This window comes from Epinephelus lanceolatus, chromosome 12, assembly GCF_041903045.1.
Source record: "Epinephelus lanceolatus isolate andai-2023 chromosome 12, ASM4190304v1, whole genome shotgun sequence".
Classification (NCBI taxonomy): domain Eukaryota; kingdom Metazoa; phylum Chordata; class Actinopteri; order Perciformes; family Serranidae; genus Epinephelus; species Epinephelus lanceolatus.
Window position 1 is genome coordinate 44,865,757 of NC_135745.1, and position 6,553 is coordinate 44,872,309.

The following is a 6,553-nucleotide window of genomic DNA, read 5'->3' on the forward strand; positions in this document are numbered from 1 at the left end:
GTAAACACTGAGAGGTCAAAGGTCACAGCAGAGACACAGAACACACCTCAGAGCTGCAGCGTGGTGACACATCGACCTTTAAACAAACCTGCAACTGTCCACACGCCTCAGCCTTTTATTCTATTCTGTTTATTTCTGCGTCCGAGGGAAGTCAACGAGTCGACTTCGGTTTATAAAACACTTTGATCAGACTGACGTTATTTTCACTTTGCTCTTTCCTTTCATTTCTTTTGCTCACATCTATTTATGGAGACTGTTTCAAATCAATCGATGAGTCAAGAGTTCAGTCGGAGACAGTTTAGAGTCAAAGTTGTGATATTTTCAGACTGTCAGTCAGCTCGTCTTCATGTCTCACCATGTCCAAAACAACAGAATAAATTAAATCATGACTATTTTAATCTCATAATGAGATGCTGATTCACTTAATTGATTATTGATTTAATTAATGTGGATTTAAGGGCTGATGAACAAGAAGTAGATGGAGGGGTCCAACATACATACCAACAGTAACCTCGGCTCACCGGACGTCGTGAAGCTGACCTATCACAGATCAGGTTTTTATGGAACGCTGCGATTCAGTTTGACGTCTGACGTAAAACATGTTTAAACATTCAGAAACAAATGAGACTGTACGACTGATTTATGATGTCAGAGATCAGATCGTCTGCATCAGGTGTTGAACAGAGGACTCAGCTCCGTCTCACTCCCAACTTCTCAAATATCGCCACATCCTCAGTGACCTCCGTCAGACACTGGCACACAGAGGCACCTTTCACACCGATATGATTCACACTGAGCAGCAGCTATCCTGACGCTGCCGGCAACAGCCACACTCATCAAATACTGCTGCTTTGTCAGTGGATGTTGGAGTCACCTGATGTCACTGACGGTCTCACCTGATGTCCTACACTCGTCCACTTAAGTCATATCTGGTCTGGTGTCTCCTGTCTGCCTGATTCAGTGTGAAAGCAGCAGCAGCTGGACAAAGACCACAGGACAAAACCTGGTGACCAGACAACTCTGCTAAAGACAACCGTGAGACATGTCTGTACGAGGACACTGATGAAGACAACCGTGAGACATGTCTGTAGGAGGACACTGATGAAGACAACCGTGAGACATGTCTGTAGGAGGACACTGATGAAGACAACCGTGAGACATGTCTGTAGGAGGACACTGATGAAGACAACCGTGAGACATGTCTGTAGGAGGACACTGATGAAGGCCATTGGCTGGATGATAATTGACAAAACTAGGCTGTATGTGGCGGTGGTTCAGGGGAGCATCCAGTGTGGCGTGCACATTTAAACACAAAGGGTGGTGGACGATTTCTTCACATTTATGCATCCACAATTTACCGTAATAGAAAAGGAGGGACTTTCTTTGTCTGGTGGTTTTGGAGGGAAGGAGAGGGAGGAGGGGCTGAGGTTCGAGGCGGGCTTATATCACCTCAGGAGGTGGGCGGTTCCAACAGGGTGGAGTCGAGTCTCTTGTGATTTTTTACAATGATGTCAGCAGGTGAGAAGTTTTGACCATGATACAGCTGACGGTGACGTCACGCTCCTCTCTTCTTCTGTGGTGGTGAATTTTGGGACTTTACAAGTCAGAGTTGGACGGACAGCAGCGGAGACACCTTCAGAGTCACAGACCTATGAACTTCCTACTGAGTGTCGCAGTGTTTCCTCTCTCTGCTGGAGATGAAGGTCAAAGAGTCCGTCTGCAGTCGAGCTGAGAAAGGTCACTTCATCTTCTTCATCATCATCATCATCATCATCATCATCATCATGGAAGTCACCCGCCTGCTTCCAGCAAAGAGGAAGTCAGCTCCCGTCCGCAGTGTGACATCATCAGAGAAAGTTTGAATATGCGCCAATGACGTGTGTCGATGATGATGATGATGATCATCATCATCATCATCATCACCATCATCATCATCAGTCCCATTCACATGGAGGCGTGCAGAACTCCTCCCCCCCGACGCTCTCACTGATATAAAATGTAGAAACAGTTCCAGTGTTTCAGTTTGACTGAAGAGACGCAACAGAGCTGAGGTGGATGAAGACAGACAGTCAGACAGACAGACAGACAGACAGACAGACAGACAGTCAGACAGACAGACAGACAGACAGACAGACGGAGGGACAGACAGAGGGACAGAAGGACAGCAGCTCTGCAGGACGACCAGGTAAGTGAATACTTTATAATCTCAGTTTAAACATTAATTATCTACACAGCCTGATATGATTTAAAACTGTTGAGATGAAACTTTATTGATCTGACATGAGAGGACAAACAGCAGCAGAATATACGGAGACACATTTGTCTCAGCATCATGTGTGGACAGACGGACAGTCTGAGTGTAAACCTGTTATTGGTTCTTAGTTTCACATAAATCAAAAACAAAAGGGAATAAAAGTTGTAGAGTGACGTAAACCTGCATAGGTTCATATTAAAGCTGTAAAATACAAACTGTCCGAACATGTTAAAGAGTCACCACGGTGCTGTGAAGCAAATGATTTTCACAGCACAACTTTTCTACGTCTGTTTTTACACAAAGAAGAATCCAGTAAACGAATATTTTTATTCCATAAAATAACTCCAGGATATTTATTAGAAACTGACCACAGGATGGTTTATACAGAGGAAGATGAGGGAAGATGAAGATACTGAGCGTGTCCAGCTGTGTTTATATGGAAATGTGACTTATAAACAAAATAATCTTTAAAATACAAAATAAATCTGTTATATCATATTTTACTGAAAGACAAACGGACAGATCTGAAAAATATTAATGTCAAAAAAAGTTACTATTTAAAAACAGAGTAATATATAAATATTAAACAACAACAACAACAACAAAGATTAGTGAAGTCAGCAAAACATTTTTGCAAACATGAAACAGATCTGGGGCCTCATTTATAAAGCTTGCTTACGCACAAAACGAGGCTTGAAAGTGGCGTACGCCACTTACCACGCAAAGGTTGTGATTTATAAAAATAAACTTGGCGGGAGAATGTGCGCACCTGTAAGCAAACTCTGAGTCATGCGTGCGCACATTTTGGAGACACTGGGAAGTGGCGACGCAGACGGCGAGGTGGAGAAGTGGAGTCAGATTTTTATTGATGTCTCACACAAATTTAATGTCACGCTATATCCACCTTAGATGTTCTTGTGTTTCAAATACATGGGCCAGACGTGGCCGTCAAAGAGGCCAGGGGTGTCTGGCACCGTGTAGTTCCTAGAGCACCTCCTCTTTTTCCACGTAGATATAGCGTGACATTAAAGGTTAGCGTGTCACGCTATATCAACCTTAGATCCACGTTTCCACGTTATCATTAAAATTAAATCCAGCAGCTTTATTTTGCGCTTGGAGTGAGGGATAATTGTTTCATAAAAACGTTGTAAAACAAACTCAAATCCTGAATTGAAATTCTTTCTAAATACATATTTAATCCACACTGCCTCTAACGTCTCATTGTCCACTATGTGAGCGCAGGAGGGGGAGAGGACGGCGCAACTGCATGGAATATATTTATTTATTTAGCTAAATATTTCCAGTGCATTTATCATGTCTCGAAATCCAGCCATTAAGCACAACTGTTACACTCATTTCATCAGCCCTACTTAGACATGTGCTGTTCATGACAAAACCGGCATGAAGAAACGTGTTCGCCTATTACACTTTCATCTTTGAATTGTATTTCAAATTACACGTTGTATTTTGGGACAGGGATACCACTGGTTCATGCTGTAATTCAGGCCGGGTGTCTGATCAGACTAATTGCCATAAACATATAGATACTGTGGTGACCCTCGTGCGTAATTGCGCAAGATGTCACTGTCCGTGCAGTCCCACAGACACAGCTGACAGCATCAGCAGCATTGATGTGTTGCCACTTTTCTTGCTTTCTTTTATTAGTGATCCCGCTGCTGTGGCCACCAAATAAAATCTTTCTTCAGTCCTCCACCTCCCGTTAAAGGGTCTCTAACTCAATCTCGGAGAAATTCCGTTTTTTGGTTCGTTTCTCACACCTGTCGCCGTGACACAACGAGAGAACACTCGCATGTCGGCATATTTATATGTAGATCGCATTCATGAGGTGATTTGCATGACCATTTATGGTTGAACTAGGGCGTGTAGAGGGCGGAATATGAGGCGGATCTGGGTGCGCACAACTTCAGGAGGTCTGTGATTTACAAAGAGAACATTGCGTGCAAGTGTGCGTGCGCACGGTTTTATAAATCAGATTATTTTTTGGCGCACGTCGACTTTTAGTATGAATCCTAAGCACTCTTTTATAAATGAGGCCCCTGGAGATACACAAACTCCACAAATCTCTGTCTGTCTCTAATATAGGTTAGGTACGTGAGGTTGCCATGGTTACGTTTAGGACAACAAACATGGTGACGACGCACCTTAAAACGTCTCAAAGTTCACACGGTTTCGCACAGCGGTGTCCTGAGGGAAAGTCCTGTGTTTTACACAACATGGCTGCTTCCTGCTTTAATCTTGGTCACATGATCACAGGCTTCCAATATACATGGGCTCTGCACAAACTACTGGTTCATCATTACGTGGGATATGTACAAATTTTGATGCCTTACTTTTCGTTGTAAAACATGTGAACAGTGCACGAGAACAGGCTGCACTGTGACAAAATTTTCCCAGAACATTATGGTAGAGATATAACTATAATAAGTTGGGTAAGATATCATTACTATCTATTTATGTATGTGATGTTGCGTTCACACCAAACATGATTTTCATGTTGCGTTACTTGTGGGAATTTGAACACCAGAATATTTTGTGTTGACTCGCTTCAAATGTGCAAATAACTCATGTCACACTCACGTGAAATCGCTGAAATGATGAATGAACTTCTGCCGGCATTTCCTCAGTGTCATACATCCCCAGGGGATCTCAACGCTGATTGGCTATTACGGTGCAATTTGGTCGCTGAAGTTCAGATTTTTCAACTCTTGTCAATAAGCATATGACAGGAAATCACACTGCTCGCTTCATTCGCACCACTTAAGTCACGTACTTGGCATCATTCACACAATGTCCATTGTGGGAATTTGCGTCTATTCCCATCTTTACTTTGACTTTACATGTAATTCACTCGTATGAATTGTTTTCTTGGCGCCCTGTGTGAACACAACGTTATCAGATAACAGCAAAGTCTCTCAAGTGTCTCTGGGTTTTCTAATCCCACAGATCGTCCTCACAGGCGCCTTATGAAGCCTCTTGTTTGTCCTCAGGTTGGACCTGTGAGCGGAGATGAAGCTGAATGTGTTGTTGTGGGTCATGGCTCTGCTCAGTGCTTTCCTCCCTCGCTCTGCTGACTGTCGACCCGGCGACGCCCCCACCGGCCACCGCCCGCTCCTCCCCCGACCGCTGCTGCTCCACCTGGGGGAGGAGTTCTCCCTCCATCTGGGTGGAGGTGGAGGATTCTCTTCTGCTGCGGCTCCAGACCTCCTCTCCTCCTCTTCCTCCTCCTCAATGGCAAACCGGGCTGTGCTGCAGCTCACACAGCGCCTCCTGCAGGCCCGGGCGGAGCACCGGCGGGAGCAGGAGGTGGAGGAGGAGGAGGAGGCCAGGGAGAAGGGGAAGAGGTCTGAGGAGCCCCCCATCTCTCTGGATCTGACTTTCCACCTGCTCAGGGAGGTCCTGGAGATGGCCCGAGCCGAGCAGATCGCCCAGCAGGCCGACAGCAACCGCAAGATGATGGACGACTTTGGAAAATAGTTCACGTCCACGAACTGTTCACTCCCTGTCCAGTTTTATCGTCTGACATCAGTCTCATGATCTTCAAATCTGCTAACGCTCTCACTTCAGCTGCTTTCAGCTCTGACTCTTCTGTGCACACTTCAGCTACAGTCAGCATTCACACACAATCACTTCAGCTACAGTCAGCGTTCACACACAGTCACTTCAGCTACAGTCAGCGTTCACACACAAACACTTCAGCTACAGTCAGCGTTCACACACAGTCACTTCAGCTACAGTCAGCGTTCACACACAGTCACTTCAGCTACAGTCAGCGTTCACACACAGTCACTTCAGCTACAGTCAGCGTTCACACACAATCACTTCAGCTACAGTCAGCGTTCACACACAATCACTTCAGCTACAGTCAGCGTTCACACACAGTCACTTCAGCTACAGTCAGCATTCACACACAATCACTTCAGCTACAGTCAGCGTTCACACACAGTCACTTCAGCTACAGTCAGCGTTCACACACAATCACTTCAGCTACAGTCAGCATTCACACACAATCACTTCGGCTACAGTCAGCGTTCACACACAATCACTTCAGCTACAGTCAGCATTCACACACAATCACTTCAGCTACAGTCAGCGTTCACACACAGTCACTTCAGCTACAGTCAGCGTTCACACACAGTCACTTCAGCTACAGTCAGCGTTCACACACAGTCACTTCAGCTACAGTCAGCATTCACACACAGTCACTTCAGCTACAGTCAGCGTTCACACACAGTCACTTCAGCTACAGTCAGCATTCACACACAATCACTTCGGCTACAG

General features: G+C 45.2%; 1 pseudogene; it reads left to right on the forward strand.

The window, feature by feature from the left end:
- Positions 1 to 4,889: 4,889 nt before the first annotated feature.
- On the forward strand, positions 4,890 to 5,886 carry LOC117272496 (corticoliberin-1 pseudogene; annotated as a pseudogene).
- Positions 5,887 to 6,553: the final 667 nt, after the last annotated feature.